Below are 24,285 nucleotides of genomic sequence, written 5' to 3'. Positions count from 1 at the left end.
CAGCGTCAGAGTGGAGACGAGCACGGGAGAGGATGCTCTGCCTACAGGAGAGAATGTAGGAAGAGGAGGACAGCTGATTTGCTGCCTCAAGATCCAAAGTGAGATGCTATTTACCAGAATTCATTTCTCAGTACCCTTTAATCTGTACCTGTAATCTGTGCCTGTAATCTGACTTGATGCTCACCTATCAGAAAAATAATTATCTTATAACCAATACAACACTCTTATGGCTCATACACACACTTGATTTTATGGAACGACGGGTCTGATGGACCCGTCGTTCCATAAAATCAAGCGTGTGTACGAGCCTTTACAGGGAATGCATCTGCTTTCTGTTTACCTATGCTAAGCATGGTATGTCCTGGCCGGGTCTTGTTAGCTAGTGAATTAATGAGCTGATAAGAGAAGAATTCTGCTCTGTGACTGAACAAAATGCAGGATACAGGGTGGAGAAAAACACCATTTGTGTGCTTCAGTGTGGAACTCCTAATCTCTGAACTGGGACAGTTTTTCCTGTTTAACACACACTGCTAGAGCCTGGAAACAGTTAAATCTATGTCATCTAGCAGGGAGGTGCGAGCCCCAGTTTCTGCTCAGGCCCCATACAGGAGTATGAATAGTACCACCCTGTCAGAGGCCCTGGAAGATACAACGCTTCTCATGAAACTCTACATGATGGAAACTTCCCTTAATATTGGAACCTGTATCCGCACAATCTGAGTAGCCATACACCCATGATCACTAACACATTTGAAGTGGTATGAAACGTAAAATAAAATTTTTGCTCTAAAACATTAATTATAGCAAAACCCTATTGTAAACATTAGGTGCAATCGTGGTTGGGGTGTCTTGGCACCCTATGGGAAAAAAAAGATACAGGAGACAAAAAAGGGGAGCCCGATAGTGCAGTATGTCAATAGTAGGTGTGTGGAGAAATCAATTGATTGAAAGGGCTACTCACAAAGGAGGGTTGCAAGGGGCAACTGACCACAGGAAGCAGGTGGAGACCATAAACCCGACTCCTCTCGGGGTGGTCCTGGATGGACCTGGTTGCGGTCGCTCTCTTAGATGAAAAAGGATGCACAAAACATTAACCGTGGTAAAACAACGGGTGTTCTGTCACCACCCCTCGGACAAACATGTACGGGGGTATAACTATGCACAATAAGGGAAAGAGGCGCCCTGATTTGAATAAAAGTTTTTAAAAACGAAAAAGAAAAATGAGGTATCTTACCTCAATGACGAAATCTCTGTAAACTTACAAAAGATTTTTATTTGAGCACAGGCAACGCGTTTCGCGGGTCTGAGCCCGCTTCCTCAGGTCAATACAGTGCCAAGAACAGCAGAAAGAGTTCCTCAATGTACATACATATACATATTTCATAAAAAATTATAAAAATAATAACGGTCAGAGTACATATATAAATGAATAAATAGCATAAAATGAATTTAATTTGGCAGATTTATCCATGCCCTAATAGTTGATTCCATGCTGTGCATATGCAAACGCATATTTATGCGCACGCACACACACATCAAAGAGAACACACTACTGTGTCTCATATCTAAGGTCAAACTTGATGGTTTAGTCTAAGCTCCATTTGCCGTAATGCACAATACCATTATTATTATTATGCACCTTCTAGATGAATGATAAATATATAATATATATAGATATATATATGGAAAAAATAAATTATATACAGACCAAGGAAAAAAAAATGCATCATCAATTAAAAAGAACTAGGAACATAGTGGATAGTATTCTAAAATTAGCCATGCGCCCATAGGAATGGTATAATATAAAACACAGATATCTAGCAATGTATAAAAAATATAAACATATATATACACATATATATACATATACATATATACATATATATACACACATACATACACACACAACAGCATAAGAAATACTAAAAACTTGGCCAGTTCTAAACAAAGACAAAATCCAGGCAGCGCTGCAAGCATTTCACAGTGTTGCTCTGCATAAGTAAAAGGAACTGGTCACTGACTTTTAAAAGCATTGCAGTACATTGTGCGCAGCATAATACATGTTCAGTCAGCAGGGGGAGTAAAAAGGCAGGATACAATGGAGACCAGAAAACAACGTTGTAATACTCACCAAATGACAGAAATCATGTAGCATAGGGAGCCTCTACAGGACATTCCCTGTCTCTGCATTATATAACCTTACTTGATTTGTTTAAGCAGCTGCAGGTCTGCACACTCTCAGCAGATTAGGGAAGGGGGAGGGTGCGTGATGATGTAATCACAGGAAGTAGTGGTGGGGCCATATTGGAAAGGGGCATAGCATAGGAAGGCAATGTATTTTGCCAGTCCTACGCTGGATTCATAGAAAAGATAGGACCAGGAGTTGATGTATTAAATTATTTGGCCACTAGATGGCGATGGGACTTTCTCATTAGCATCTCATTGCTAGTGGACTGAATTTCTGTTCTCATAGTGATAGATTTTGACAGTTAATTGGTGAAAGACAAAATATATATTAAAATACATTGGCGCAATAGTGGATTATTTAGATAAATATCTAATAGTTAGTGGTAAGAATAGTAATTAGATGAATTAAATTATATAGGAATCTTTGCATTAAACACGATTATACAATAAAACTGCATTGTTTTGTGGTATATATCTCTCTGTTTAGCACATATATAATGCTCAGGACGTGTATATAATAGTTTGTGTCACTCTCAAAATCATATGAGTGATGTAATAAGGATAAGATATTTTTATTTTTTATATTTCCCAATATGTATGAAATGTGTGCATATGAGTGGTGTAGATGAGAATGACTATGTGGTGGAATGATTTTATTGGCAGGTGGATGGCCGAGCTGAGAGAAAGAAAAGAAAAGTGGGGTTGGTGTGTGAGGGGAGGAAAGAGTGAGTGGGCGAAGGATGAATTGGAAAATTGTTATACAGGATAATAAGCAAACATTGGTGTTTGTCAATGCATGATAACTTGTGGGGGAGGGGGGGGGGGACACCCAGATGACAGGCTAGTTCGGAAAAATTTGTACTTAATGTCGGAGCTAGATTAGTAATTGTGCTCCAGGCATTCATTGAGTCCTTCTGGTTTCAATGTTCTTAATTTAAAAATCCAAAACATTTCTCTAGCGCGAAGGCGAGTCATGCGTTCGGTATGGGACAGGTTGTTAGATACGTATTCAACTGGCATGAATGTGAAGAGCCTATGATCTGAATTATGAAATTCTGCAAAATGTCTTGAGAGGCTATGTTTGGCATATGCTTTTTGAATATTCCTCCTGTGTTGTCCTATACGAGCTCTTGTTTGTTGACTTGTGCGGCCGACATATTGTTTATTACAAGGACAAGTTATCAAATAGATGATGTGTGTAGTGCTGCAAGTGAAATGGTGGTCAATGCTGAATGTTTCTTGAGTGACAGTGCATTTAAAAGAGGAGGTTCCTGGGCGCAGGTATTCACAGGCTAAGCATTTTTGTGAATGGCATCTTTGTATACCAGGGGAGATTTTGAGAGTGGATTCCCTGGGGGCAAGTGCTCGGGGTCTGCTCGGGGCAATGATGTTCTTTAAGGTTTTGCAAAGCATATTTAAACTCATTGCAAAGCATATTTAAACTTCACTTCAACTAACTGAAATGATTGCAGGATAAATTATTAGATTAGCTTGTAATTAAGTAATAACTGAGCAAACAAATAGATAACCTTCTCTGCTTCCTCCCTGTCTACAGCAGAAGACTTTCTGCATTTTGTACCCAACTTAGTATTAGTTGAACACAGTCTAACAATTTCAGCTTAAATAAAGTAGATCCTGAGTGAAGTAGAGGAATGCGTATTAATCCTTCCATTGGCTTCAAAACCATTTATGTCTTATTTTCCTATTAGTTTTATGCTGTGTTTCATGCTTTAGACCATAGCTTAAATTTGAGTTTCATCCGATGCATTTTCCAAAGACTCCAAAGCATATTAGCTTCCTGCCCAGCATGACATAATTATTATTATAATTATGATTTAGGATTTACAGAGTATACTGTCTTGTCACTTAACTGTCCCTCAGAGGGGCTCAACATCTAATCCCTACCATAGTCATAAGTCTATGTACGTCTCGTTTAGTGTAAGCATCGAAGTCTAGGGCCAGTTTAGGGGGACACCAATTAACATATCTGTATGTTTTTAGGATGTGGGAGGAAACCAGACGGCCCGGAGGAAAACCCACACAGACATGTATAGAACATACAAACTCCATGCAGATAGTGCCCTGGCTGGAATTTGAGCAGGGGACCCAGCGCTACAAAGCAAGAATGCTAACCACTATGCCACCTGATGCCCATAAGAAATCATTCCTTATGACTATAACTCAAAATCAATGATGCTTGGCAAACAGTAGACTAAATAAAGACAGCCTTTTATTGCTTACACTTTTTTTTTTAATAGGGCCTCTTTAATTTATCCACTACATACAGATAAAGTGGCTAGTTAAACTGAACACCAGTCATAGCAGGAAAAATCTGTACTGCTTGCACTAGTAAGGCCAAGTTACTTTCCGACAGATATATCCCTACATCAATATAAAGTTCACATGAACACAGACATATATCTAACACTTTTTTGCTTTCATCCTTAAATCTCCAACCGCTCTTGCCCTGAATTTGTATGTAATGAATGATATCTGTACATTTCAGTGTACTTTACCCTTCCTGCTGTGAATCATTGCTATCTAATTTATGTGCATAACAGATATAAATGCTGCCTATGGCTTCTTTACAGTTTAAAGACATCAAACATTTCAAGAGTGTTTTACAGAGTTTGGGATGTGAACAAACTAAGGTCAGACCTTAACCTTTCCGCTAACAAGCCACTTCTGCAACAGCAAATTCTGCGCTATAGCTATCAAGTCACAGCATAGCAGTGATAATGGATAGAGTGCCTCTGGTCTCATGTAGGTCACAGTGATCTCAGTTAGTACATTGGATCGCTGTTACTGGGAATGCAAAGGGTCAGAGGAACATTAAAAGTGGACTCGGTGTGTCTTAAAAAAAGGTAAAGTCAGAAAAATGGTTTTTGGAAGGTTCATCCTCTCCATACAAAAAACTACTAGACAACATGAAAGAAGTACAAGGAATTACAGGCACTGAACAGTCTATTAGAGGCATCCTCTCTGCGTGACAGATGGAATGGCACTTTTTAGGTTGCCCCAGTTTTCTTCTCTTTATTACTAAAACAAAAAAACTGAAGCTGATATAAAGTTCCTTAAAGGACTTCCGAGGCCAAAATTAATAAAATCACACTATACCTTTTTTTTTGCAGAATCCACGGAGGACGTCCTGCCCGTCCTCCGCTCTGTTCCACCATCAATGCAGGTCTTATCATTCCCCTACGGCTCGGCCCGACCCCACCGAACGGGTCGCATGGATGCCACCTCTAATATGGCCGCCGCCTTGCTCCGCGGCTGCGCAGTACGCTTTGTCGCTAGCGCGACTGCGCAGCCTATTGCCCGCCTCCTGCCGCGTACTAGGTCCCGGCATGCTCCCCAAGCGTACGTTGGGCGGGCGCACACAGGCTGCGCAGTCACGCTAGCAACAAAGCGTACTGCGCAGCCGCGGAGCAAGGCGGCGGCCATATTAGGGGTGCCATCCGTGCGACCCGTTCGGTGGGGTCGGGCCGAGCCGTAGGGGAACGATAAGACCTGCATTGATGGTGGAACGGAGCGGAGGACAGGCAGGACGTCCTCCGTGGATTCTGCAAAAAAAAAGGTATAGTGTGATTTTATTCATTTTGGCCTCGGAAGTCCTTTAAAGTGGATCCAAGATGAAAAACTAACTATAACAAGTAACTTGTCTATATATCTTATCTAGTTTAGATAGTTTACACAGCAAATCTAGCTGCAAACAGTTTCATCATCATGTTTATTTATTTCTGTGATACAATGACAGCGGCCATGTTCTGTTTGTAAACATTACACACAGGCAAGCCGATCTGCATCTCCAGCCCTCAGCCTATGAAAACCTAATTCTCCCTCCTCCCCTCTGCCTCTGAAATCTCTGGCTAGTAACACCTCCCCCTCCTCCTGCCCAGACTGAGCTTCCCATAAGCCCTTGCTACTGTCTGAAATGCCAAAGCACTCTGAAAAGCTGTGTGGTGAGGCTTGTTTAATTTATAGGGAATTAGAGTATTAAAACAAAAACAAAAAAAGTATTTGGTTTGAAGAAGGCCCTATAAACTATATGAAAGTAACAAAATTGTGCAATGAGTAAAAGTTTATCTTAAGGCTCCTTTTTATGTCTGTAGAAGACTCAAGTCTGTTTTTTTTATTATTATTATATTATTATTATTTACTATGCAGCCTAATCCTCTGCATTGATGAATCTGTAGACAGTCACCAAAATTGTGCAATGAGTAAAAGTTTATCTCGGATCCACTTTAAGGCTCCTTTAAATGTCTGTAGAAGACCCGAGTCTGTGTTTTTGTATTATTATTATTATTATATTATAAGTATTATTATTATTATTATTATTATTATTATTATTTACTATGCAGCCTAATCCTCTGCATTGATGAATCAGAAAATGTAGACAGTCACCAAAATTGTGCAATGAGTAAAAGTTTATCTTGGATCCACTTTAAGGCTCCTTTATATGTCTGTAGAAGACTCAATTTTTTTTTTTTTATTATTATTATATTATTATTATTATTAGTTACTATGCAGCCTAATCCTCTGCATTGATGAATCAGAAAATGTAGATGGATGTATGGACGGAAATGACAATTTCTGATTCCATAGAAATTCTGATTCCGTCAATGCTAATCACTGATTACATGGATTTCTGATTCCGATTTCCAAGGAGTTTTTATTTTTGGTTATTTTTTGCATTCTCTCATTTGCCAAGTACTTTAGGGTTGACTCTGTAGTCTCTGATTATTCGAGTGCATCTGAGTTCTGTGATTGGGCTAAAATTACCGAGTTATGGACGGTAATGCGGTATTTCTGAAGAAATCCCATTTCTGATTTCCATTTTCCAATTTCTGAGGAGGTTTTTTTGTATTTTTTTGCATTCTCTGATTGTCCAAATACTTGAGAGTTGACTCTGCATTCTCTGATGGGTCCAGTGTTTCGGAGTTCTGTGCTTGGGCTAAAATTACTGAGTTGTGTTAATGCGGTGTTTCTGCTGAAATACAATTTCTGAATTCCTCTGTAGAAGTAGTTTAGGGCTGAAAAACGTGCATCAGTTGCGGTCTATATCTTGTTCCTTCTAATGAATGCTATAAAGAAAGGATCCAACCCCTTCTTAAATTCCAAATTAAAATTTGCCTTAACTTATCCTGCAACACACCCACTCTTAAAGTGGACCTCAACTCAGAACTCCTCTCTGCTCTAAAAGATACACAACAGCATAATAACCTTTCAACAAAAACATTTCTTTGTTACAGCTGATACAAATCCTAAAATGAATCTGCACTGTTTCTACTCCCTGATTCATGAAAGCAGCCATATTGTTAACATCCTGTGCTTTCAAATGAGCTTATCTGCAATCTCTGCCATGGCAATCAGCTGACCCAGGGGAAAGATAAAATTACAATTTGGGATTAGATACAATTGAGGGGAATTAAACAGGCTAAACTCTCTAAATACACGTGATGTGCTTTTATCTATGTTTCCTTTTGACCTGTGCAAGAGTTAAGATCCACTTTAACCTACAGGAGCACGCTCCATCTAATGCTGGGAATACACGGTTCATTTTTGAGGCAGATAGATGGTTAGATAGATCATTTCCGACATGTTCGATCTCCCGTTTGATCGTTTTGCCACTCGATTCCTGATAGAAGTAAATGGAAAAAGATAAGAAAAATGAGCAGAAGATAAGATAATCGACTGCAGAATTGAGCAGCAAAAACGATTGAGCGGAGAGTCGAGCGGCAGAAATGAACAATGCATTGTTGCAGATTGACTAAATTTGAGTATTCGACCTACTGCCTTTCCCACGATTGACCTTGATTTTATGTTCTGTCTAATCATCACTTTTGAAAGTCAATCAGTCGGACATTTTGGGGAATGAATTTCTAGCAGATTCCTTTGAACTAGAAAATTGATAAGTGTACAGGCACCTTTAGTTTATGATAGGGACATATGACTATGGTAAGGATTAAGTTGCAAGCCCTTTTGAGGAACAATTAGTGACATGACTACATAGGGCCCTGACACGCTGGAGAGCATTTTTAGGGTAATTTTCAATTTTAAAAAAATGCTTCCGATGACTTACATTACGGTAAATTTGCGTTAAAGTAGCAATTTTTTTTGCGATTTTAATGTAAGCGAATGGCAACTTTTGAAAATGACCCGGAAAATGCTCTCCGGTGTGCTAGGCCCCGTTCTCAGTAAAGTGTTGTTGAAGTTGTCAGCACTATATAAAAACCTTAACCTAGTAATAGTAGTTTATGATTCTGTATGGTGAGTTTGGATCGTTATTTTGATAGATTATGTTTCACAGTTAGGATCTCATTACTTTTGTTGTGGTTACATCTCCCTTATTTCCAGTTCTGACAAATAAAATTAATATAATCTCCATCTCTGATTCCAGCCACGTGTCTCAGACAAACACCTGTCTATAGCCACCTGTCTCCGTGGGAAGAGACCCCATCACGCCGTGTGGAATTTCTATGCCGATGAATCCGCCGTTGTTTTAACATTTTGATTTGATACACAGAAAGCGAGCGCTGGATGCCTCGTGTCACCTTAACTGGTCACAGCCCATTTTCTCTCTCCTGTTTGTTCATTCCACCATGACTGATTTTCCTGTCACTGTCCCCTCTCTGTCACCTGAGCCCAGCACATTTTAGATACTTTCCATGCCCATTTTATTTAACCTCCTGCTGCACACAAAAGGCAGAGGAAACATTGACAAGTAAAAAAAGAAAAAAGAAGCAAAACAAGTAGGGAAGCATATTTCAGAATTTTAAAAGATAACAGTGAAACTTGAGAGAAAAAAGAAAACGTGGGGTGAGGAGGGGGTGGATAAAATTTCAGCTGCAAAGGGGGGAGCTGAACATTGGTTGCTCATTACAGCTGTGAGAAGGTCATGGGTGGGAGTGGATGAGAAGACAGAAGGTGTGGGGAGCAGGGTTCGTTAAGACAATTAAACTCTCTGTAGCCTGTGAACTTAAACCTTTTAAATAGCAAATAGTTAAGAAGCAGATCTGAACTTCTTTAATCCTTTGATTCCTAAGAATGCTGCTGAACACGGAATGCTCCGGGATAAATAACATTGCAGTCTTTCCCACAGACAACATTTAAGAAAAAGAACAGAATTACTTCCGAGTGCCCAGAGTTAGAAAACTATTCAGAGATACAATTCTTTTATTCTTTACCTGGACTGTAAATCTCAGTGGAAGTAGCACAGCCTCCTTCTGTTACTGGAATAAAGCACAATAACAAAAACAAGATATTGCTTTTAAAGTGAACTGGTCTATAAAACAATATGAACCATCATTTAAAGCACAGGTGTCAAACTCAAGGCCCGCAGGTCCAATGCGCCTTCCCATCCAGAGGAGGACACCAGGGACAGTGTTTTTGTTGAATCTTGTTGAAACACTGTTAGTTTGAACCAGGGTACAGCAAGAACCCACTGGACATCCCCTCCCCTGCGTGAAACAAGCATAAGGCCCCCTCCGTGGGACTGCTGGCTGGTAAAACACACACACCTTCAACCCCCCAACACTACCTCCCCAATTGCACATAGTAGAGTAGCGCAATGGAGCAATGTAATATTTACCTGCTCCAGTGATGTGTCATGTCTAACTGTCTTCTATCCTACCTGGCAGCTGCATGCTCTATACTTCCATACCTCATTCTCCCAATCATGTGACATGCATTCAGAGCCAAAAGTATGTAGCATAGAGCGTGTGGCTATCAGGAAGATCGGAGAAGACCTGAAGCAGCACTGAAGCAGGTAAATATTAAACTGCCCCACTGCCCTACTCTGCAGAAGGGGGAGAATAGGGGCAGCAAGCCCCTTAAGGTCACTGTAGTTATACCACTCTGTTTGAGCCTGTTCAATAAATGTTAAAACTTAATAAACAAGTTGGCCTGCAAATTAGACTATGTTTTAGATTTTGGTCCTTTACATGATTAAGTTTGACTCCCCTGATTTAAAGTATAGCTCTGCTTTCCTGAAAAGTATACATGCCTATTTCTGTCCAGATAAGCAGTCCAAATATTTCAGCTGATATTTCTAAGTATTACTCACTCTTCTCCGTTGCGCTGTCTTTCACTTTAGACTCGATTCCCACCACATTTTTATGTCCATCTGAACAAAATAAAAATCTGACAGTAAATGGATCCTATTTTGGATCTGTTTACACTTTTGAGCCTGCAACAGATCCATTGCGTTAAGCGGAACTCTTGTGCTGTTAGCATTTTTTTCCAGAGAGCCTATGGTAGAAACATATCTGCCCTGTGCTCTAACTGGACCACTAATGGACCATCAGAGTGGACACTATATTGTCCGGTCCCACCGGTCCCACTTGGTTTCTGGCTCAAGTGGGAACCTAACCTTACACAGCCTCTAAGTCTGGTACACACATCTAATTTTAAATGGATGATTAATGGCCAATTTTACCACCTCCATATAGTATATGAGGGTCAAAAGGTTTTTAATACTAGCTAGGTACAGATTGTGTGGATAAGCTCACTTACTACACAGAAGTGCTATAATGTCTACCAGGCTTTAGTGAAACATTGGGTGTGGCCACGCATTAGTGATGAGCGATTATGACCATTTTAATGTTGTTGTTATTTTCCCAAAAATGCTAAATTTTTCAAACAGATGAAAAAATTTACAAGAGTATGCAAGAAGGGAAAACAAATTTTCACGAAAGAAATATGAGGTCATAATAAAATTCACTTTTGTCAAATGTTTTACAGTTTATAAACAAGGGAAAAAAACATTTTTGCACAGATTGGAATATGCACAAAAATATACGGGTGTGAAACAGGTAAGAACATTCATAAACTATTTTGGGCTTGAGATAACACATCACAGGGCATACTCAATCTTGACTTATTTCACCAGAAATCTATCCCACATTGATCGAGCTGCAAGTGTTGTACTATAATGATATGCTGACATCAGTCCCCTAATGGTCATCAAGGTTTTAATGAATAAACAGCCCAAAATGTATTAAAAAGTAAAACTATCACATGTGTTGGGGAAATGGATGACTAGCAGACTTCATAAAACTGATTGAACTGACCAAAAAATCAATATGTCTATGGACCGCCTAAAATTACTTTTTTCAGGAGAAGAGCAGAGCCAGATTTCTGGAAAGGCCACAACGGCCCGGACCTTGAGAGGCTGCAGCCCAAGGGGCACCTGGATGCCCAAGGGAGCTGTACATGAAAGAAAGGGACTGCAGTACATGGATGTTACACACGGCACAGGGGGCTACATATGGAATGGAAGGGGTGTTGATGCACATGGAAAAAGAGCTCCACAATGCTTTGCCTAGGAGCAGTAAAGTATAAATTCGGCCTTGGAGAAGAGTCTCCCTTATAGGAAGTAGTGTTGGGCGAACACCTGGATGTTCGGGTTCGGGAAAGTTCGCCGAACATGGCCGCAATGTTCGGCATGTTCGGGCCGAACCCCGAACTCCCCGAACATCCCGCTTTTGGGGGCCCTATGGGGTCGCAGGCATAAGCGGGGGGCCTGCCCCGATCGCGGGGGGGGGGGGTCGGAAATTCCCCCCACCCCCTCCGCTAGCGCTCCCCCCTCTGCCCGCTTCCCCATACAAAAGTTTCAGGAAGTACCGGTCCGGTGGTAGTGGGTGGCTGGCAGTGGGCGGCACTGTGAAGTGAGTGACTGAGGAGGAGGAGTCCGGAGAGTGACGCGTTGAGGGAGGCCGGGCAGCGGGCGGTTCAGCAGTAGTACGGTACTACTGCTGAACCGCCCGCTGCCCGGCCTCCCTCAACGCGTCACTCTCCGGACTCCTCCTCCTCAGTCACTCACTTCACAGTGCCGCCCACTGCCAGCCACCCACTACCACCGGACCGGTACTTCCTGAAACTTTTGTATGGGGAAGCGGGCAGAGGGGGGAGCGCTAGCGGAGGGGGTGGGGGCAATTTCCGACCCCCCCCCGCGATCGGGGCATGCTCCCCCCTTATGCCTGCGACCCCATAGGGGGGCAGTATTCGGCCGAACAGGGCCCTGTTCGGCCGAACAGGGGCCCTGTTCAGCCCTGTTCGGCAGCCATTTAGTAGTTCGGGGCGAACCCGAACTTAAAAGGCCGAACACCATCAGGTGTTCGGCCGAACGCGAACATCACCCGAACAGGGTGATGTTCTGCAGAACCCGAACAGTGGCGAACACTGTTCGACCCAACACTAATAGGAAGAGAAAGATTATATGACATACAGTATGTCATATAAGTAAGTAAGTCATATAAGTAAGTCATATAAGTAAGTCATATAAGTAAGTCTTAAGATGGACTTGTGTGGAGAACACATCCACACTTCACATCTATGGCAAGTTGTAACATTTTTGTTTTGCATGGCTTCCGTGTTGCTTATTTTTCCCTTTCCTTTCCACAGTGAGATGAGTGGAATTGTCCCCAAGAACATTCAAGGATATTTCCTAATGAAATAAGAATGTTCACGTGTCTAACCGGCACTTCCAACAGGCAAAAGTGCTCATTATTGGTTTCTGGTGTCTAAATGGGCTGATTCTCATCCAAGCATGAAATCTCTCTGATGGATCAGGGGCAAGAAGAGGTTGTTTATGGCTGCACTATTACATCAATTTAAGGATGGAGATTCATATTTTTACAAATGCACATTTGTAAGTGGTTTTCTTTAACGTAATCCTGTCACTAGTTTAAGTACTTAATACAGTGGAAGAAATAGCTTGATTGGTACTGTGTTATTGGCTCAGTGCATTGGCTCTACTGAATCACTGTAAAACTGTTTATTTGTGTGGAGTCAGCAGAGACATTGGGCTGAGCTAATGTCATTGTATTGTACCAACACAAATGTAGTCCTTATTACACCTTATTAAAGGAAACCTGAGGCCAAAAAAGTCTCAGGTTTTATACTTACCTGGAACTTTCTCCTGCCCCCTTGAGGCCGCTCAGTCCATCCCCATCTCCCCAGGCTTCTCCTGTCTCTGCTGGACAGCCCGGTACTCTGGCCGAGTCACGACTAGTGTTGGGCGAACACCTGGATGTTCGGGTTCGGGTCTGTTCTGCCGAACATGGGCCAGATGTTCGGCATGTGCGGCCCGAACCCCGAACTCAATGGAAGTCAATGGGACCCCAGAACATGCTGCTTTTGGGGGCCCTATGGGGTCGCAGGCATAAGGGGGAAGGGGGGAGCATGCCCCGATCGCGGGGGGGGGGGTCGGTAATTCCCCCCACCCCCTCCACTAGCGCTCCCCCCTCTGCCCGCTTCCCCATAAAAAAAGTTTGCGGAAAGTTACCTGGTGGCTGGCTGGCTAGCTGGCAGTGGTGAGATGAGTGAGGAGGAGTCCGACTAGGAGACGCGTTGAGGCCGGGCAGCGGGCGGTTCAGCGGTAGTACCCTTGTGGTACTTCCGCCCTTTCTCTGACCTCCTGTCCTCTACGTGATGACGCATACGAGGGTACGCGAGGGTACTACCGCTGAACCGCCCGCTGCCCGGCCTCAACGCTGCCAGCCAGCCAGCCACCAGGTACTATTAACTTTCCGCAAACTTTTTTTATGGGGAAGCGGGCAGAGGGGGGAGTGCTAGCGGAGGGGGGAATTTCCGACCCCCCCCGCGATCGGGGCATGCTCCCCCCTTATGCCTGCGACCCCATAGGGGGGTCGTATTCGGGCGAACAGGGCCCTGTCCGGCTGAACAGGGGCCCTGTTCGGTGGGCATTGAGTAGTTCGGGCGAACCCGAACTAAAAGGCCGAACACCATCAGGTGTTCGGTTGAACTCGAACAGCACCCGAACAGGGTGATGTTCTGCAGAACCCGAACAGTGGTGAACACTGTTCGCCCAACACTAGTCACGACTCATCCTGCACGTGTGGCCCAGCTGCCTGCCCTCCCTGTCGCACAGGGGCAGAACACTCCCGGCCACAGGAGCATGACAGGGAAGCACATGAGGTTGGGCCGCACATGTGCAACGTAGTGCTACTCGGTCAGAGTACCAGGAAAGTCAGGAGTGGCCTGGGAAGATGCTGAGGGACCAAGCGGCCTCAAGGGGCTGGAGGAAGCCCCAGGTGAGTATAAAACCTGATCTCAGGTATACTTTAAGCCCTCTCTCTGATCAGTGTACTTAAAACTAGTGACAGCAATGCTTTAAAATAAATATAGAGTAAAAAAGAATGTATTTATTTATTTTAATTGTATACATTTTTATATGAAATACAATGATTAAAAACAGTTTAAGAATAGGGGTAAAGGTAAACTTACCTGCTCTTGAATAAACAAACTCAATGGTGAGGTTAAGAATTGTAATTTTATTGATCCAAACACATATCCCAAAAACATGCTGATAAGTTTGTTGGCTTCCCCCTAAAATTGGCCATTGACTATGATATAGACACTTCAAGATACATACATAGACATGTGACTATGGTAGGGATTAGATTGTGCGCTCCTTTGAGGGAAAGTTAAGTGACAAGACAATTAACTCTGTACAGCGCTGCGGTAGATGATGGCACTATGAAAATACTAAATAATAATAATATGTTTCTCGGGACTAGGTTCATTGTGCTGCTCCCAAGTTTAATGTGTGCTTGTTCGGCTAAAAATCATTGGGCTTTTCTTTTAAAAAAAAATTCAGTAAGCCAGAAAGGCCTGATTCATCTTGAGATCGATCTTATGGTTCTCGCTCGCTCATTCCTACATGTTACTATAAAAATACAATGGCAAATACTTGAAAGAGCAGGTTAATAGAGCATTCAATTGGTTTCAAAGGTAGGTTTGATTACAAACTGCGGCCAAATATTTCCATTGTAATCGCCTCATGTTTAATATGACTATCATAGTCATATGTAGTCTAGGGCCAATTTTAAGGTTATGCCCATAAACTTATCTGTATGTTTTGGGGATTTGGGGGGAAACTGGAGTGCCCAGAGGAAACCTACGCAGATATGGGTGGAACATAGAAACTCTGCGCTCCGTGTGCCAGTTACATCACTACTCATTTTGGCATGGCCACGTCTTCTTCAGGTGACTCCCTCTTTTGTTTTCTCTCCCAAGATTGCCTTACAGCCGGGTTTAAGGAGCAGCAAGAGCAGTGTACACAAAAACAGCCCACATCCAGCCCATGAGATTTCCCTTTGTTGTTAGTATATACCTGTTTTTCATTTAAGGTATTGTGGCTTTCTTCTTCATTCAAAAAAAAACATATTTTGTTACAACAATTAACTTAAATCAATAGTAAATTGGATTACAGAAGACTATATATCTTTAACTCTTTTTTATATACATTAGCCAGTGTTCGTTACAAGAAGGGACAAAGAACGCCGCATTACAACTGTAAAATTAAGATTAAAAAAAAAGAAAAGAAAAATAAAGCCTAAAAATAATATACTCAACGATACTGTATGATGAAAAAAAAAAATTCTGAAGCTGGGCCGCTTTTCTCCAGAGTGCGGAGATATGTGATGTGTTTTAATTATCTAAAGTAATAATGAAGCTGATTTAGCACAGTATATTAAACCCATCTGGCATGTAGTCTGCTAGAATTCATCCGTGACTTGATGTTCAAAGTTATATTTTATCACTTGTAATTTTCTTCTCCAACTTCTTGACGAAGTTTGACCTCAAACCTGATGCAAATAAGGAAAGATATGAAAAACGTCTATTGTTTAGTGGCATCCATTCGCAATGCTGGAAATGACAGTGGATTGACAATAAAACAAATGCTACAAGATGCTTTCCTCACTGCTAAAATAATTAGACTTCGTGCAAAGTCTAGATTTTATCTGAAATAAATTAAAGTGTTCTGTTTTATGGTACTGCGTCGTGTTCTCTATCGATACACAACGTGTAAAGCTAATTCCAGAGTAAACCTGAGCTCAAAGAAGTGGGTAGAAGGGCAGCTTCTAAACAAGACTGAATTTATTCTTTGTACGCTATAGTCCTGCTGTCTCATGCTGCCCTTTCAATACATTCAGAGAATCTCCCCTCTTCCATGTGCATAGGCTGTTCTTTTCTATGTACATCTAGTTCCCTCTGGCTCATGGAGAGCAACCCTCCTCATGGGCCATAGACTGAAGCAGGTGGTTTCGGCTGAGTGCCGAAACTAGGAGCTGCCAAAGCAGTAATGTTAAAGAGCACAGGGCTCCTATGGGTAATTTGGGGTTCCGGAGATCGCTGGACCCTCAATTACTCATCCCTCTGAGTTGCTACAACTCGGAGGGAAAATAGTATTTAACGATGCCGGGGATTTGAGCATCAGCATAATTCAGCTTATTCTGCTCCCAGCTCACCAGTGGCTTAGTAATACGTATGCCCTTTAGACTTCCTTTTTTCTGTGCTGTAGCTTGTATTTGCAGAAAAAGACCCAATTTTTTATGCAACCACTCTCATGCACAACACGGCTCCTGTCCAATCCTCATGCAATCCCTCTTGCATACAAGCTTCTCTCTTCCATACACATCATTGTCCTCCCACTCCATTTACATGTGCTGCTGCCCATTTATTCTAGATGCCCACTTCTTTGTAAAACAGCTCTCCTCTTCCATGTGCAGCCCCTTATGCACATAAGCTCCCCTTTCCCTTGTATGTCAAGCCCGCTACCCCTCCCACGTGCAGCCCCTATGTATGAAATGTGACCTATTTCCTGTACCACAGCTCTCCTCTCCTATGTAAAATGTCCCCTTCTTTATAAAACAGCCCTCCTCTCCCATGTGTAGCCCCATGTCCATTAGACACCCTTTTCTATGCATGCCAGCCCTTCTCTCATATTCAACTTCCCATGTTTCCTAGGTTCCCTTCTCCTCGTGCCCCAGCTCTCCTCTGGCCACCAGGGGTCTGTGACAGATGGGGTATGTCTTCCAGCACATAGTGGTGAGACATCCAACATTACAGTCGTAAACTGCCATAGGCCACTTCCTTGCCATGGAATTTCCTGTCCTAACCTCTACATCCATTGGGTAGACCAAAGACAACATCATGAGCGTCGTGAAATGGAGAGCCCAAGATCTTATTAGCCAGATCCCGGGTAGAGGGTCCAATTATTTTTGTAATGCTTTGTGGAGGAATAATAGATAACTGTATTCAAATAAAAACCTGATAGCGGTTTAGCCAAGCACCCACTGAAAACATTGGGGCATACAGTATTCATGGACCTAGGTGACACTATTTGCATAATGTGTGCTACATAACAGGTGTAAATAACGTTAAAATGGCTGTGGCCTGCCTGCACATGGCATTTGTAACATTGCTTCGTGAATATGCCCAACTGAGTTAATTATGGCCAGGAAGCATTGGTTAGTTATTTTTGGTAATTATGTGATGATAGGCTACTCTACTACAAATAAATGGGCACTGGATGCCAAAATATAATATTTAGTAAGTATACTCTCTGAAGCGAACACTTTCATTCCAGCGCAGGAGACTTGGGCGCAGCAGTAAGTAACTTCAGCGCCGTCAGAAGACGGAGCTGAAGTTACTTATAAAACACTATAATTCGGCCTCCAGAAATTGCTGGAAGCCTAATTATTTAATTCCCCACCATCCATGGCAGCCTGGAGGGGGAATAATATTTAATATCGATGGGAATTTGTGCAGCAGCAGGATAAGCCATACAGGCTGTATCCTGTGCCCAAGTCTGCGCCGATTCCTCTCGTATGCCTCTGAAGTACAGACCTATCTTTAACTTTGTGTTGGGTAGGGTTTTTTTTTTTTTTTAAGACCGCCTCACTATTCAGAAATAAAAGGGGTTTTGCACATTTTCATAAATAGAGCCAATAACCGTAGAAAAAAACAAAACAAAAACTGATGCATTTATGCCCTTAATACAATGTGTTATCATTTATTTCACTGTCATAAAATCATATACTAGCCAAGTATAGATATATATTGGGCATATGTCACAATTTACTGGCCAGGGCATTACAATGCATATAGAAAAAAATGTATTTGCACTGTGAAAAATCTACACTTGCAATGTTGGCATCTAAAGAGAACCAGTTTTTGAAGTTCAGGAACTGGTTCTGCAATCTTCTGGGGGGGGGGGGGGGGGGGGGAGGGTTAACCTAACAGACAATGGCCTCAATTCACTAAAATCCTGCTGGAGATAATAAGGCAAGAGAAAACTTACCACCACACAGTGAGAGAGTTATCTTATCCTTAAGTTACCTCCTCTGTAGTTAAAGTGGACCCAAATTAAAAATACAAGATTTCAGAAATAAAATCTATTTTCTAAATTATAATAATAAATAGCAGCCTTTTTTCAGCTGCAGGATGACAAATATAAAATATTTTACATTTATTGGAGGAACCCCTCCCTTCCTTTCAAATTGCCTGGATTTTTCCGGCAAACTGGTGGAGTAGATGGTGTCTGGCAATGGAGGAATTGCTAATGGCTGCCCCCAGTATAACCCTAGCTATGAAAAGAGAAGGGTGAAAAGCATGCACTGAAATGCTCATAGGCTTGAAGGAGTGTTTATTTATCTTTGTATGTGTCAGAGTGGTGCAACTAAATATTTTTAATTAAAAAAATGTTTGGTTTGGGTCCGCTTTAAGTTACCTCCTCTGTAGTTATTTTCACACGCAGTTAATTAACAGCCTGTCTTTAACTTTAGAATTCTGGAGTTATTTTAAGGATTGAAGAGTTAATTTTAGGTTTGCCTGAGGTAAAATGTTTCCTGAATACTCCATGCCTTATCACCATGGTGATAACTCTAGAAACGTTATTAAAGACGGGAGATAAGCTTAGTGAATTGAGGCCAATGTTTCTGCAATCAGATTATTATTTTGAAGCAGTACAAAGACAAAAACATCTTTGTGATATCAGGTTTAACCCTTTCCCATCTTGTCAGGAGAAGCCTGAACATATTGTGTGTGGCTAATGGCAAGGCTCTTCCAGCCATGAGGCGTAATCTCATGGAAGAGAGAAAGGTATTATTACGGTTATTTCACAAGGACTATTGAATATTTGAAGAGTGGAATTAGAAGCTTGTTTCATGCAAACATCCAGCCCCACAATTACACTTAAGACATTCTCTCCAAAAGGTGAAGGAATATCTTGAGTAAATATGTTAGGAAAGATTCCAGCCCTGTTAAGGCGTACAAACACACTAGAATAAGATGAAATCAGGCTCCTCTTATCTCACATATTTCCTCTCAAACTGCTTCTCCTGTATGCAAAGAGAAACTGTTCTTTCATTTTTGCAAAATTAAAATAGTGAAAAACAGGCAGTTAAATCTATTGTAGAAATACAATTAATACCTAGCCAGCTAAAAAAAATAAAAAATGTGTTGACTGTCTGCAGCCTAACAACAGCTTTATAATTCTAAACAGTGAATAAATATCTTTTAATGTGACTCTATATTACAGCCGTGTTATATATTACAGCTCTCCTCCCATTCTTCCCAGTCCTGTATCACCAGCCATGTACAATCCCCAATAACAGTGTGTACATAACATTACTAACAGTCTGAAACATCCCCTCTTTTAGCATGCAAAATACGGAGCCCAATGAAATAACTTCTAATTATAGGACCCTGTAGCAAAACAGGAATTATTATTATTATTTATTGTATTTATGAAGCACCAACATATTACACAGTGCTGGACAATAAATATATACCGTACAATATACAATATGTACAAACAATATGGGCTTGATTCACAAAGCGGTGCTAACCTACTTAGCACGTATAAAGTCTTTAGACGTGCTAACCAGGGTGCTAAGTAGGTTAGCACCGAATTATCTGATTCAGAAATTCGGTGCTAACCTACTTAGCACCCTGGTTAGCACGTCTAAAGACTTTAGACGTGCTAACTAAGTAGGTTAGCACCGCTTTGTGAATCAAGCCCATTGTAGTCAGTCTTCTAGTTCCCCCTCTACCCCCAGTGCCACCCTCATAGGGCTGAGAAGGCAAAATTCCTAAACTTAATAATCTGAACATTTATATAGCGCTTTTCTCCTGGCGGACTCAAAGCGCTCAAGAGGCCACCCTGCAGTTTTAGGGAGTCTTGCCTTAAATTCCTTACTGAATAGGTACTGACCCTAACCAGGATTTGAACCCAGGTTTCCCACGTCAAAGGCAGAGCCCTTAAAGGGAAGGTCCAAGCAAAAAAAAAAAAATGAGTTTCACTTACCTGGGGCTTCTACCAGCCCCATGCAGCCATCCTGTGCCCTCGTAGTCACTCACTGCTGCTCCAGTCCCCCGCTGGCAGCTTTCTGACCTCGGAGGTCAGGGCCACATTGCATACATTTTTAGGGATTCCAGCTAGTGCAGGAACAAAAATGTACGCGTTGCACCACTAACGCGTAAAAATGTATGTGTTAATGTTCCTGCACTAGCGGGAATGTGTAAAAATGTACGCAATTCGGCCCTGACCTCCGAGGTCAGAAAGCTGCCAGCGGGGGACTGGAGCAGCAGTGAGTGACTACGAGGGCACAGGATGCCTACATGGGGCTGGTAGAAGCCCCAGGAAAGTGAAACTCATTTTTTTTTTTTGCTTGGACCTTCCCTTTAACCAGTACACTATCCAGCCACTACTAACAGTAAACAATTTCATGCAATGTTCAACAAATTTGGCTACTTTTAATTTGTTGAACATTGCATGAAATTTCAGGCAAAATGTACCATTTTTCCTCCTTTGCAATGAATTGTAATTTTGAATTGTGGTTTTTACAGTTGATAGCAAAGCCGCCATGCATGATGTGCAAGGCTGGATTTATACTTTTTCTGTCCCAAGGCAAGTATGTTTGAGATACTCTTCCATGTGCAGCAGTGCCCCTCCCACTCCTCGTGTAGCCCCCTCTGCCATGTGTAACATCCATTTACTGCAGCCCTCCCTGTCATGTACAGCTCCCATGGCCATCAGATTCCATTTGTCATGTGTTGCTCTCCATTTGCAGCCTTCTCTTTCATTTGTAGGGACCCCTAATTTCCATCCAGTGCCCCTTTGGCTGCAACCACCCAAGGCCAGGCCTTTGTGGCCTTTCGAGAAATCTGCCCCTGATATGTATATCAATGCTAACCCAGGGACATATTTTTTAAAAAGACCTCACAGTTTTTGAGAAAAATTGAAATTGAAATTAAGTTTTAAAGTAGAACACAATTAAACACCAGTGTAATATTGGATTGCAGAAGCTATAGTCTTATTCATTTCACTATGCTTTAAAGAGACACTGAAGCGAAAAAAAAATTATGATATTATGATTTGTATGTGTAGTACAGCTAAGAAATAAAACATTAAGATCAGATACATCAGTCTAATTGTTTCCAGTACAGGAAGAGTTAAGAAACTCCAGTTGTTATCTCTATGCAAACAAGCCATTAACTCTCCAACTAAGTCTTAGTCCTGGAGAGGGCTGTTATCTGACTTTTATTATCTCAACTGTAAGTGAACTGTTTACTTTTTCTCTGCTAGAGAAGAGGTCATTACTTCACAGACTGCTCTGAAAGACTCATTTTGAATGCTGAGTGTTGTGTAATCTGCACATATTATAGAATGATGCAATGTTAGAAAAAACACTATATACCTGAAAATAAAAGTATGAGAATATTTTCTTTGCTGCTAATCTTCTAGTAATTATTCATAGTACACAACCAATTCACTATATCATATTTTTTTTTCGCTTCAGTGTCTCTTTAATAAGGCAGCTTTCACATTTATGCATGTAAATTCCACATACAACGTTTTCACATGTATGAATCTACGTATTGCAACTTTTCAGTTATTTTCCTTTTTTTATTCCTCTGCAGTTTTGCAAATTTTTTTTTTTTGTGTGCGTCTGCATTAAAATTTTGTGTTTTTTTTTCTGTGTATACAAATGCAGTTAATTTACAGGAAAGTAGATCTAATTAACTTCAAAATTGCATTTGAACTTTTGCAAAAGAAGTGATTTTTCTGCGTTCTCTAACTCACTTGCATTAGATATGAATCACACATCACACACAAAAATCAGAACTGCAGGGCAATTTTAAAACATGTTTCCATTATGACATTCATAGTAAATCTATGGACAATAGCACAGAAACCTCTTTCCTCTATTTTTTTAATGTTATGTGGGCTTATGGTGGCTTTGCAGTCAACTGTGAAATTTGGTCCCATAGACTTCAATACAAATTTGCAGAACCATTTTGGGAAATTTTGCTGTGATCACCTCACTGGGGGCCTGCTCAGAAAACCTGCTGGATGGGTGGCAGGAAAGTATCTCCAGTCTATACTAAGTATGTTTTGGCAAATATCCAGCCCAGTATGCCATGGGACCATTAGTGCACATAGTGTTGCATTGATTAATCCTCTATAGTCACTTACCCAATGGTCCAGCTGTTGGTGGTGGCAACTGATGCTGCTTCTGCTGGGGGCTATGGAGTCACTCAGTTTCCCCTAAAGATTAACTACATGGATGGCAGTGCTGCTGGTGGTTTAGCTGCCACTTCTGCTAACCATCTACTGCAAGTGATGAGGAAGGTCAACTGGAGCTTATAGCAGGGAGAAGGACTCTTGCAGCTGGCAGACAAGGCAGGTGCTCAGTTGCTTTATCCTCTCCACCTGCCAGCAAGCAGACTGAAATTGTTGCAGCTCCCTCTTACATCTTGGATTCAATAATGTTGCAACCTATACCCCCCTAATATCCCCTTCTCTTTAAAATGAATTATGCAGGATCCCCCTTAAGGCAGTGGATTGTTGAAAAGCCATAGACAAGGAAAGCCCCCCACCACCTTTTCCTGGCTTCTCTAAAAGAAACGGATAGGATGCATATATGTGAATAATAACTCTTGTATATGTTCTCAGTATTAGAAATCCTGCAATATGCACAATTACTAATGTATAGTGTCAGTGGCAGTATTGAGTAATGTTTTCTACATTGACCTTAGGCCCCTGAGCTAGATGCCCACATGATCTGTTATAACAGTAATACCTTTTAGTCTACAATTATGAGCCTCTAGCTATGTGTTTTTAAAGTGTGTTTTTTCTTTCTTATTTATGTAGCACTCTATTCACAGGAGCTGTGGTCACGGAGACGCATATTTTTAAGAGGACATATGGATCAGCAATCTAGACGATTTATACGCATAGTTTACTGCATAGACGGATCAAATAAATGTTTCCGTCCGTAAACACAAGTGCCCAGTAATATGTGAGCACTGTGTGTAAGTTGCGTTTGTGTTTTGTCTAGTAACCATGGTGATGGGGGTGTTTCCCCACTTGGTGGCAGATCCAATGGTAATGCGGAGTTAGACTTCCGCATTCAGACCTCTGTACAGCGTCCCCGTGACTTACGCAATCAGTTTCAGCACGGAGGACGTGACGCGACCGGAAGGGGCGGAGCCTGGTGCCCCGTCTTAATCCCGGAAACGCACATCCTCCATTGTTAGTGGTACGCAGCGTGACCAAGCGTCAGGAGACGCGAAACGGCCGTCGCCAAGCCACCCTAATGCCCACCACCCACCTCCAATGATGTGACCCACTTGTTCCAGGACATGTAAGATACCCTTGCACTCTGCCACTAGCAGGCTTTGTTTCTGTAAAATACTTTTTGTGCACCTCAGTGTCAATACATCACAATATGTCACAATGTGGAAATAAATCATAGGACGGAAGGTGCACGCTTCTCTGTTCTTCTGTTGAAAATTGTAGTACTTTCTTCTCGTCTGGTTATGCGGAGCACACGTCCAGTGACGTAGAGGTGTAGAGTGCAAGCCGTGGGTCCACCTTTATTAGCCTGCAACAGCCATCAAGGACAGCCTGTGCAGTTGTGAGATGTGCCACACATATTCTTCTTTCTTTGAATGAAATCGTGTTTACTTGCTTTCCTTTTACTATTATTGTGTTGAGCACCTCAGGATGATTTCTGCGACCAGTGCACCTGAAAATGAAAGCCTTGATGAGGAAATTTCGAGTGAATCACTGGGAATTGATGTTGACTCACTGATGGTAGTGAGTGAAAAAGTCGCTGAAGGTAGAGAGGACCTAGGGAACTTCTTCTCCAACACAGCCGATTCTACCCAGGCTAATAAGGAGGTGGGTGCTAGGGTTTTAGAGCTGAGACTAGGGAGACTCAGTGAACAGGAGACGAAGCTCTTCTGGACAGTAGCTACTCTAAAAAGGTATAATAAAGT

The sequence above is a fragment of the Hyperolius riggenbachi genome, chromosome 3, assembly GCF_040937935.1.
Source record: "Hyperolius riggenbachi isolate aHypRig1 chromosome 3, aHypRig1.pri, whole genome shotgun sequence".
In the NCBI taxonomy this organism is placed as follows: Eukaryota; Metazoa; Chordata; class Amphibia; order Anura; family Hyperoliidae; genus Hyperolius; species Hyperolius riggenbachi.
The sequence above is the reverse complement of the archived record's forward strand: the minus strand, read 5'-3'. Positions refer to the sequence as shown.